Raw genomic sequence first — 12,406 nt, forward strand, 5'->3', positions numbered from 1 at the left:
CCTCCTCCTCGTCTTCACGGGAGGAGTGCGTCTCGGACTCGTCGGACGACGAGTCCGACACCACCATATGCCGGGAACTCTTTCGAGTCCCCATGGCCTTCTTCTTCTTGGCCTTCTTCTCCGGCACCACATAAGGTGCCGGAACCAGCAGCTTCACTAGGAGAGCAGGGGCTGGGTCTTCGGGCAAGGGAGCCGGACAGTTAATCAGTCCGAACTTCGCCTGCCAATCCTGTCAAAGGTGAGGGAGTTTAGATCCTGCATAGAGTCAAACTATGAAGAAAACTTAACGTCCTGTAAAAGATGAAAATATTTTACCTCGCCAGCAGGACGCTGCGAGCTGAATCCGCGGTCTTCGGAGGCGGATGTGGGAGCCTCAGCGCCTTTGGTTAGCCCCTTCCAGACATCTTCGTACATCATGTCGAAGAGCCTGCTTAGAGTTCGGTGCTGCGCCGGGTTGAACTCCCACAAATTGAAGTCCCGTTCTTGACACGGAAGGATCCGGCGGACGAGCATGACCTGGACTACGTTGACAAGCTTGAGCTGCTTGTTCACCAGGGACTGGATGCATTTTTGCAGTCCGGTCACCTCTTCTTCGTCGCCCCATGACAAGCCCGTCTCCTTCCAGGACGTGAGCCGCGTAGGGGGTCTGGATCGGAATTCAGGGGCTGCGATCCACTTCGGATCGCGTGGCTCAGTGATGTAAAACCACCCTGACTGCCACCCCTTCAAGGTCTCCACAAAGGAGCCCTCGAGCCATAGGACGTTGGCTATTTTGCCCGCCATGGCACCTCCGCACTCCGCCTGGTTGCCGCGCACCACCTTTGGCTTGACGTTGAAGGTCTTGAGCCAGAGGCCGAAAAGGGGGCGGATGCAGAGGAAAGCCTCGCACACGACGATAAACGCCGAGATATTGAGGATGAAGTTCGGGGCCAGATCGTGGAAATCTAGGCCATAGTAGAACATGAGCCCACGGACAAATGGGTGGAGAGGAAAACCCAGTCCGCGGAGGAAGTGGGGAAGAAATACTACTCTCTCATGGGGCCTTGGGGTGGGGAGAAGCTGCCCCTCCTCGGGAAGCCGGTGCGCGATGTCTTTGGACAGGTATCCGGCCTTCCTTAGCCTTTTGACATGGCCCTCCGTGACGGAGGAGACCATCCACTTGCCTCCCGCTCCGGACATTGTTGGAGAAGGTTGAGGTAGGAAGTGCGGGCTTGGGCGCTGGAGCTCGGGTGCACAGAAGATGGATAGGCAAAGGAGGAAGAAGGCGTAGGTAAAAAGGTGGATCCTTATCCCCTTATATGAGAGGATGCGACTATGCGTCCCCACCAGCCTAGTAAAACTCGCTTGCCTCCCAAGCGCCGTGATAAATGGCGCGGTTGGGTTACCCACGTCTGTATTGATGAGAATCCCGTAAATGGGGGACACGATCTCTGCTTTGACAAGACGTGCCAAGGAAACCGCCTCGCAAAACACGCTGAGGTGGAAAAGTGAAAACGATTCGAATAAAGGCTTGGCCGTAGTGTGATGTCATGCTGCGGAATACGTCAGCAGATTAGATTTGTGTTAATATTATTCTCTCTGTGTCAATACGTGGAAACTTATTTTGCAGAGCCGGACACTACTCTTGGTGTTTACAAACTTTTATGAAGAATTTGGAGGAGGAACCCGCCTTGCAATGCCGAAGACAATCTACGCGCCGGACTCGTCGTCATTGAAGCCTGCTTCAGGGGCTACTGAGGGAGTCCTGGATTAGGGGGTGTTCGGGTAGCCGGACTATACCTTCAGCCGGACTCCAGGACTATGAAGATACAAGATTGAAGACTTCGTCCCGTGTCCGGATGGGACTTTCCTTGGCGTGGAAGGCAAGCTTGGCGATGCGGATATTCAAGATCTCCTACCATTGTGACCGACTTTGTGTAACCCTAGCCCTCCCGGTGTCTATATAAACCGGAGGGTTTTAGTCCGTAGGACAACTTCATCATACAACAATCATACCATAGGCTAGCTTTTAGGGTTTAGCCTCCTTGATCTCGTGGTAGATCTACTCTTGTACTACCCATATCATCAATATTAATCAAGCAGGACATAGGGTTTTACCTCCATCAAGAGGGCCCGAACCTGGGTAAAACATCGTGTTCCTTGCCTCCTGTTACCATCCGGCCTAGACGCATAGTTCGGGACCCCCTACCCGAGATCCGCCGGTTTTGACACCGACACCGCCCTTTGGTCGAGACTTGGTCGGGATGAGGCTGACTATTGCCTCCATCATCCGACGCATCGTCTTCACCGTCCTCGTCCTCATCCTCCTCCTCTTCACCTTCATCACTGGAGGCGATCTCCTCCACCGAGTCCTCGCTGCCTTCTGGTTTCAGCTCGAACCAGTTGGGCGACGCCTCGGTGCCCTCCTCATTCAGCTCAGGGAGGAAGACACTGGTGTCCGTGTACTCGGCTATCGTCGCGGCACGATGGTAGAGCTTGGGCACCACCGCCGTCAACTCCTCGCTAGCTTCAGCATGGAGAGTGGCCAACTGGGCTAGGCTCAGCCCAGGGTACCACCCCTTGATGAACTCCAAGGCCTGTCGTGCGCCTGCCCGGGCTGCGGAGCCCTTCCACACCTCGAAGCGGCCGATGGCCACCTCTAACCAGTCGGAGGTCTGACTAGGGTGCGCAGAACCGGAGTGCCTGGCCAAAGGGCGGAGACCACTTGGGCTCCGGCACGCTGCAGCCGGCGGAGCGCCCGATTGGCCGGTTGGAGGCAAGCTTGGAGGGTAAGCAGCTGCTCAGCGAGGGTCCGAGTTGCGTTGGGCGCGATTTTTGCACCAGCCAACCTTCGCTCGTCACGGCAGGCCTCGATGGCTTGGATGGCAGCGACGGCATGACCAGGAAATTACTCTGCACAAGAAGAAAAAAGAAGTATGAAGTCGGAGGCCGGCTTGAACGAGAAGTCAGCGGACGGAAGAAAGGGAAGAATGGCTTACCGTCGAGCATGTCCTCGATCTCGCCGTAGCCATCGGTCAAAGCTTTCTCCCTGTCGACCCAGCTCGAGCGCTGAGTCTCGAACTTGGTCTCGAGCACCTCCTCCGCATCCTTGAGCTTATGCAGCTCCGCCTGATGCTGGTCCGTCTGGTCAGCCAATTTCTTGGCCAGGCGGTCGGGCTCCTGCTCCATTTGGCTGTGCTCCTCCTCCTTGGTGCATAGCGTGGTTTGCGCTTCGCCCGGCTGCTGCTGCAAGGCGGTATTGGCTCTTGCAGAAGACAAAAAAGAAAGGACAGTCAGCAAAATAGCAAAAGAAAAAGGAGTAGTCGCTGGAATATTCCGCCCGACTGCTTAGCAGTCGGCCCGGATCTCGGGGGCTACACCCCACGGGTGCGCTAGCGCGCCCCCGCGTGAATAAGGATGAAGCACTTACTCCGGCTGTCGGTCAATTTAGCAGTCCGCTTGGCCAGCTCCCAGATGTCGGAGCTGAAGGCGGCGGCACGGATGTTGTGATAGTCCTACAACCAAGACAAGAGAATAAAGAAGAGGAGGTTAGCACTCGGAACTTACCTTAAGTTTCGATCTGCCTGCTCAGCAGCCAGCCCGGAACTCGGGGGCTACACCCAGTGGGTGTGCTGGCGCGGCCCCATGGAAGATTCCAAGAAAAATACAAGGATCAGAAACAAATGATCAAGAGACATACCCGGATGGAGGCACGCGTCGCCAGGAACTCCATCATGTATTGTTGGAGGGCGGCGCCTTGGGCCTGAAGATGGGCCTGCACGTCATTCATGGCATGGTTCAGCACGCTTGTGGCGCCTCCAGGAGTCCATTACAGTGGGGTGGCGCTGCTGGCCTCGGCGTCTGTCGGATTTCGGGTTCCGACAGACCCATGAGGTTCAAACACTGGGGTGCGCGCGGAGATTTCGCCTTCCACCTACCTGCACCCCTTCGCCATGCTAGGATCTAAACTAAGGAAAGAACAACACAAGAGACACATGGTTTATACTGGTTCGGGCCACCGTTGTGGTGTAATACCCTACTCTAGTGCGTGGTGTGGTGGATTGCCTCTTGGGCTGATGATGATGAACAATACAAGGAAGAACAGCCTCGCATGGGTCTGTTCTTGGCTGGGGCGATGAACTGCTCGGAGGAGTTCAGTCACCTTTCTCTCTCTCTTTCTCTCTCTAGCCAACCGACCGAACGACCGAACCGCCTTGCTATGTGGGTGGCCGGTCCTATTTATAGAGGCCCTGGTCCTCTTCCCAAATATCGAGCGGGAAGGGAGCCAACATTGGCGGGCTAATTTGAAGGGGGACAGCAAGTATCAGCTATCCTGACAAAAGTAGTCTTCGCCTGCGCAAAGCTCTGGTGATGACGCCGTCTTGGGCTCCACGGTGACCTCCGTCTCGTAGTCCTCCTGGTCTTGGTCTCGTTGCACCGAAATGGCAACCTTTGCCTGATGCCTCGGTACTCCGCGGCTGCGCTTGCCCCCTTTGCACCAAAGAGGAAAGGAGGGCGCTGCGCGGGCTGGCACCCGCCTGGCGCCCTGAGTCGTCATGGCTTGCGTCATGGGCACCTCGTGAGGTACCCCGCCTTGATCTCTCCGCCTCCTCGTGAGCCAGCCTGACAAGGCCGTGCCTGAGGAAGCTCCGCGTCATCCGCCCCGCGAGGCTTGGCCCCTCGCAAGGGTCTTGGGTTTGTGTTGGTGAAGATGGGCCGTGCTGGGCCCCCCTTGAGCCACACCGCAGGCCGCAGGCAGGCAAGTTTGGGGACCCCCGTTCCCAGAACACCGACAGCGTCAGGGGCCGAAGTGGCGCCGATGCCGACGCCGCCTTATCCAGGCGACGATGCCCCGGAGTGCGGACCACCGGGGTCGAACGCACCACCAACTCGTTGCCAGTTGGTGGCGCCTCAGGCCGACTGCTTTGTGCATCTACAGCCGGCGCTTGCAGGGGCTCCTCTGCCCCCCAGACGACGGCGCCGCCTCCTCCGCCTTTCGCAACCGGCTGTTCACTGTCGGCTCCTCCAGTCAGCACCTCGGTCCCTGGTGCTGGTGGGGCGGCGCGCAGGAGGATGACTAGTTGCGACGCCTGGACGGATGTGGCCTTCTCCGCCTGCGCCTTGGCAACCGCGTCTGCTCGTTCCTTGGCCACGGCGTCGGCCTCTTCCTGTTTCGCCTTGGCCGCCGCCTTCTGCCGCTCAGCCTTCTCCCAATCCTCATGCGCCTCCCGCGTGTTTCGCTCTGTTGCTGCCTGGAGCTCGGTGCGTGGGTCTATGCGGCGAGTGTTGGCGGAGCTCTCCTCCCCCTCGATGATGGAAGCAGAGGCCAACCGCTCAAGGGAGAGTGGGGCCCTGTTCAAATAAGACAAGAAAAAATTCAGAAAGAATATTTGCAAGAAAGGCAAAGGGGAAAACGCGAGAGGAGTCAAAGTACTTACGCGGACACCGTTGGGGGCTGCTTCGGGGCCCTTTGGAATTTGGCCGCCTTCGCGGCGGCCTCATGCCGCCTGGTCGCGGCGGTCGGGTTCCTAGGCTTCTTTGGCCGGCTGCCGAATAGCGGCTTGGCGGCTTGGCGCTTCTGTGCCATCTGCACCGCTGACAAGCTCATGCCCGCCTTATCGGTGCCGTGAGGACGGAATGGTTCGTTTTCTTCCTCATCGTCATCTGGCCACGCCTCGACGCCACCTCCTTCGGAGCCGCCTGCTCCGCCGCCACCGTCTGTGGCGTCGTCCTCCTCTCAGGCGACCGCCCCCAAGTCAGGCTCATCCACGTCGCTCATGCTTCGGTTTGGGAGGTACTCTTGGCCCTCCTCCAAGGCGTCAGCTGCTGGCTGGGATGTGAGGATCTGCACAAGTGATCGACTGATCAGGCGGCAAAAAGCAGAACTTGGCAGAAGAAGAGAAAAAGAATTAAGGACTTACCGCAGGCGGAGGGTTTGCGCGGGAGTATGGCCGCTTGCCGAATTTCCACTCTTCCTCCGAGAGCTTGCAGTTCGAAATGAAGTTCACCAGGCGGGCCACCTCCGCCTCCGGCATCTCCTTGGTGCACATCCGGCACGGGTCCCGGTGCCCGCTCATCCGGTTGATCAAGTGAGGTCGGGTTTGGAGGGGGAGGACCTGGCGCACCACGAAGGCGGTCAGCAGGTCCGAGGCCTTCAGGCCTTCTGACTCCGGCATCTCCCAGAGTCGGGCGATGGTGGCAAGGGAGGCGACCGACAGCACCTTTGGCTTGAAGGTCCAGTTGGTGCGGGGCTCGGCTGGCGGGCCGACTTTATACCGGGTGGACATTCTTCACGTAGAAGTATGACCGCTGCCACGGCTTGACCGACTACGTCAAGCTGATGGCCGAGAAGCAGTTCCCGGCATCCGGATGACACACTGCGACAAAGGCACCACACTGGGCCGCCTCATTCTTGGCGGCGGTGCCGAGTTTGGCGTAGAAGAATCCCCCCCAGCTCGAGGGTGGGGGGATGCCGAGATAGCCCTTGTAGAGGGTGACGAAGGCCGACAGCAACACCACCGTGTTTGGCATCAGGTGGTGTGGCTAGAGGCGGTAGAAATGGAGGAAGGCGTGGAGGAAGTCTCTAGCTGGCAGACCGAGGCCACTGATGAAGTGCGAGCGAAATACGACACACTCGCCTTCCTGCGGCGCCGGCGAGATCTCCTCTTCGGGCGGAGGGCGTGCCCGGATGTAGTCCTCGCCGGGCAGCCGCCGCTCTGGCGGAGGAAGGTGATATGGTCTTCATGAACATTGGAACCATCACAAGCCCCGTCTCGCGCCATGGGGCTTAGACTCGACGGAGACGCGGAGCGATGGCGAGCGAGCGGACCCGCGATGGAGCGACATCGCTGCAGGGAGACGCACTCGGCGACTGGGAGCTGTGGCGGCGCTTTGGCAAGACACGGGAGCGCAGCGGCGGCAGCAAGAAGAAGAAGGAAGAGGGGAGAGGAGGGCACACGTGCGTCTACCACCCCCTCCTCCCCCTACTTATAGCCCCAGGCGGCGAAGCCGAAGGGGCGAGAACGTGGGGGTCGTGGGATTAACTACGCCCACGCCCCCACGACCCCGCTTTAACCGCGTAGTAACTGCGTGTAGTTACTGCGCGGCGGGATCCCAACCGTTTGCCTCGGCCGCACTAGATCCACAAGCGCGCAGAGGCCCAGTAGTGCCGGTTGGCTGGCGCCGTGTGGCACACAGACAGCGGGTGGCAAGACTGCCGCCTGGCTGGTGTGCCACCCGGCTCCCGCCATGACGTTTCCACATCATCAGGCGGCCCGCCAGGTTGCGGCCGACTTGTACCAGTCGGTGCTTCGAAAGACGGACGGAACAAGATCGCCAGATCACTCGGAGTAGGAAGCTGCTGAGGCTTCTCGTTTTCTCAGCAACGTTGCCCCACTAGCTTCGGGGACTACCATCGGAGTAAACGATCATGGGTAGCCTCATCTGCTCCCAATGGTGATTCAAGACATCGGGGCCGGTTGCGCCCCTCAAGCCCCAAGGGTGAAGTACCGCCTTCTCGGGGTCAGCTGGTCGAGGCGGCCGGCTGCTAGAGGGCGGCTCTCTTTAGAAGGAAGTCATGAGACGGGCCGACTCCTGGATGGCAGCCTCCAGAGAGGCCGGCTCCTAGCAGGCAGCCCCTCATGCCCTCAAAGTTTTCACCACATTATGGCGATGATATGGGTGTGGCTACAGTACCGTCTGCCACCCCCGAATCCAGGGTGGAGCGTGGGCACAGTGCAGCATACCGGATGGACATCTCCCCGTCCACCGCGGCACTGTTGCCATGCAGCCCATGACATCACTCATGGCGGAGAAGGCCAAGCTCCCACTATGGGCTGTAGGTACGGCTCGCAGGTGGCATGCTCTACCTATCCGTGAGAAGCCAGAAGGCGGCAAGCCTCGACCAGTCGGCGCGAAGGGAGGCCGACTCCTAGCAGGCGGCCCTCCCCTTCCCTCGAAGTCTGGGCACCATTAATCAAAAGAGACGAGGAGTGGCTACAGTGAACGCCCGCCAGGTGGCGGCACTGTAGCCACACCTTCCTCGACAAAGCACACATCATCAGTGGCATCGCCATAGTGCTAAGAAGCCAGAAGGACCCGCAAGTGACGGGTACAGCTGTCGGTGAAGTACAAGGCAGCCGGTGGGACCCACTAGGTGGCGGGCCCCAGCGGCCGGCGGAGAAGCCGGCGACCATAGACACTGATAGCCGGGTCCTACACCCGGCTACATTACTGTTGTACCCCTGGGGGGTTGGCCTATATAAACCCCCCAGGGCACCAATGCAAAGGGTTCAGACTTTAGTCCACACACACGCCCCATAGAGAGAGGAATCTAGGGCTAGCCTTGTTCTTCTTCCCCCTCTAGATAAACAGCTCAAAGAGCAAGCTTGTAGCCACCATTGTTGCTTGAGTGATCATGCGGAGACCCCGCAGAGCAGGACTAGGGGTGTTATCTCCTAGGAGAGCCTCGAACCTGGGTAAAGTTCACCGACTTGCGTATCTACGCCTCATCCCGTTTCCTGGCACCGGTGACGTCTTACTATCCCCCACCATGATAAGCCATACTTTGGCATATGTCACACGACACCCCCGAAAACCATGGTGCATGGCTACTAGGTCCTTGCCTCGGGCTTCCACAAAAAATGAGATCACAATGCATGTTTTCAATCCAGTGGAATCGCAAACGACCTGAAAACTTTCCTCGGAGCTGCGTCCACGTTTCTTTCGTTCAAAATGCCACAAAAGGAAAAATCATAGGAATAACATTCCTTTAAAATTCCTCTGTAAATCAGTCCAGAGCCTTGAGGCAAGTGGATCCACGGTCCCATATTTATTTCGTCTCTGCACGAAAGGATTTACTGGCCTACTATCTCGTGCAGAACAGAATGGAAAATTGGAGGGTGTTAAGTGTTAGGATAAATCCGAGGTGCTCCGTCGATCATCCGAGGACCAAGCAATCACACGTGCACAACACCGAGATTTGTTAATGAGGTGCATTTATATGGCTACGTCCCCGAGACCTGACTATGGGCACTCCTCCCCATGATACTGCTACAATACCGCACTCCGATCGCCCTAGAAGTCAGCACATGCACCGGCTTCCCCTGCGTTCATGTGCTTTTATGTTGGCATAGGTCACATTGTGTGTCTACCCTCACTATATATGAGAGGCCTAGGATACAAGTGTCCTACTAGGACATGACTCCATATCAGGGGCGGAGCTAGGCTAATGCAAGGGTATGCAATGCATACCCAAGATTTTTTGCAAAAACAATTCAGTATATAAGCTTCTATATGCGTTTATATAACATATGGCAGTGTAGTTGTACATACAGGAGAAGAGAAATGAAGAGAATAAGGATTCAGACCCACTTGGGCCTATATTGGGTTCTACTCGTTCCTAGGTAGTGCTACTAGGTCATATCTTTCGAGGCAGAATGCTGCCCGATTTGACGAAGCCGAGGAGACAGCGTGCCTAGGTGCCTTCGACTCGATGATTTCGCTGATTCAATCGCCCGCTGTGCCGCGTCAAGGAACTGGGGCATATCGTTGCACTGCGTCTGCATGCCCACATCGGCCATCGGAAGCCGCCACCAATCGATCTCGTTCCCGCATGTTCGCGGCTTCCCCTGCAGGCTGCAGGGTCGCAGCGGCGCACACGCATCTGCCATCTAACAGGAAAGTCGGCAACGGTGGTGGCGTGGGCAGTTCTCCCATTGTCAGGTTGATTTTTGTGAGACTGTGAGTGTTTATTCTTGATTTGTCTAAATTGTTAGCTAAGAATAAAGGATAATCTTCATTCCCTAATTTTGAGTAAATTTTTAGTTCGGTTTGTATTGTCTGGCTATAAAATTTGTGAAGAAGTCCAAGAAAAATAAGATGAATTTCCCTTCTTAGTTTCTGAATTATGAACATTCAAATCTGTAAGACTGCCCACCATTGCCACCATCACTATGTAACATGCATTTTTATAGGTGTGAAAAATGAACAACAAGGGCAGTGATTTGAAACGTTTGTGGGACAAAGCTGCATCATTGGCGCCGGAGATAAGTTCGGCATCAACACCAACATTGCTATCTATCGACGTTGAAAACCAAGTTCAAGATCAACATCGATATCTGTTGCACCCCGGCTCAGAGAAACCGGAACGCCCCGTATTCCAGCCTAGAGATCGAGGAGAAGTCTTTGGAATACGACACTTCTGGACATAGAACAAATCAACTCTTATTACAAAGGATAATAATACAAGGGTCTGATGTTATAAAGAAGCACATCAGCACGGCGACACTACGCCTGTGATACAACCCATGCTCTATGCTAGCAGCGGAACAACTCGTAGCTGCGAAATACTTCTAGCAGCGGAACAATGATGAAGGTGGTGAACTCCACTCCACAGGGACTCTGGCTGGGACACAATCTAGCTCGCATTAACAGAAACCTTGACAAACAATCAATCATGGCATCACCTGCAATCTGGCATGACATGCCAGGTCAGTACATTGAATGTACTTGCAAGCTCACAACAACCAAAAGCATCAAGGCAAAACAACAATATAACATTAAACAAGTTAATTAAATTAACAACTACTATGATACGAAAGCAACTACTAAGCATGATATGAAATGACTATAATGCTGATAAACCAACATTTCAATCTCATACCCATCTCACTCTTGGCTAACCGACCAAGCAATATACCATGTCTATCACCTTGTGGTCCATCTGATCACCTTGTGATCAAAACATCCACATGATCACCTCGTGATCAAAACATCCATCTAATCACCTTGTGATCAAAACAGCCACATGATCACCTCATGATCAAAACATCCACATGATCTCCTCGTGATCAAAACATCCACATGATCACCGCATGACCATATCACAACTGAATGATCATCCTCGAGATCATCTCAACATCATCATCGGCATGCTGCAAAACTGTTACTGCTCACAATATATCAACATACAAATCAACTAGAAGTCATTCCGTCATGTTAGTGTTGATCGAACGGTGTGACCTAGTACGAGCTTGTGCCCATGACCGAGGACACGGATATCGGTAGATTAAACACACATACTTTGCAGAGGTTAGCACACTATACCCACGCACCACGGAACCCATGGCCTCGCACTCCCATTCGGGTGTACCAACGGCGTTCCGACAAAACCGATCTACTGCATGACACTCTCCTGGCCACTCTGACCAACTCCCCTTTGGGCTAAGTCATGGGTGGCCCCGATGATAACCAATGACATCTAATGGCCACCGTCGTGGAAAAACATAAAAGGTCCCAAACGGGGACAAAGACGCGCAAACAACTCGGGAACACAAGTCTTATGTCCGCCTACCTGATCAGGGTAGCGCGCACCCATAACCTTCCCTCGTTGGAGGCACCGGCGAGAGACATGACAATAGATCACATTAGGGCCTTCCCATAAAGGCAAATGTGGTTGCACTGGAAAAAGCCTGGTTCTGTGGCAGCTGACCAACTTAATAACGGATTTATCCCCAAAATATAATAGTGATAACTGATACTCCGATATCATCTATCAATCTGTAATCCAAGTCATAGAAATATCCAACAACTAATCCAAATCATACTACCGTCATACCAAAATACTCCGAGGGCAACATATCACTACTATCATGGTGAATCCAAGAACGATAATACTACTACTCCAATAGCAAGAACAAGCTATCCAGATAAGATCCACATACAAGCATCATCTCTAAAATCATACTCCAAAACATAATATCAACTATCATCATGATGAAAATAACACTAGCCACAAATAATCCAAAGGCAACCTGACATCCAAAGTAATACACCAAAATATAATACCAGATACCAACATGAAAATAATGATAATATAAGCCACTAATAATCCAATAGCAACATGTCATCCACATAAGCTGCAAAATATTAGTCCTAGAACTCCAAACAATATCATGGCAATAACAAGATCAAAATAATACTCCGGGAAATGCCATGAACAAAATCATACACAACTAATGCAATATTTTAAACAAGTTTAAATAACTAAACCATGTCACTGCATTGCAATCATGCAAATGGAGGGTGTGGCTTGCCTGGGATGAAGAGATTCATCGGGAAGAAGTGTGAGAAGTTCGCGGAAAGAATCATCGGAAAACGTTCTCTCTTTGAGGGGGCTGAATAAGGGCAAGGGCATAATGGTCATTTTCAAAATGTTAACACATGGTGAAAATGATACCAACAGGACGAGCTCGACAAGACGAAGAAGAGGGCTTTGGAATCACCTCATTTGGAGTTGGGATCAAAAAGATACGGCCGTTCATTCGTTAGGCAGAATACAAATAAAAACTTATTCATTTCTGCTCTTAACCAATGAATGTTCACAATATAAGGTTTTCGTCCGGCGGCTGGAAAAAGAGAAAGCGTC

The sequence above is a fragment of the Triticum urartu genome, chromosome 7, assembly GCF_003073215.2.
Source record: "Triticum urartu cultivar G1812 chromosome 7, Tu2.1, whole genome shotgun sequence".
Taxonomy (NCBI): domain Eukaryota; kingdom Viridiplantae; phylum Streptophyta; class Magnoliopsida; order Poales; family Poaceae; genus Triticum; species Triticum urartu.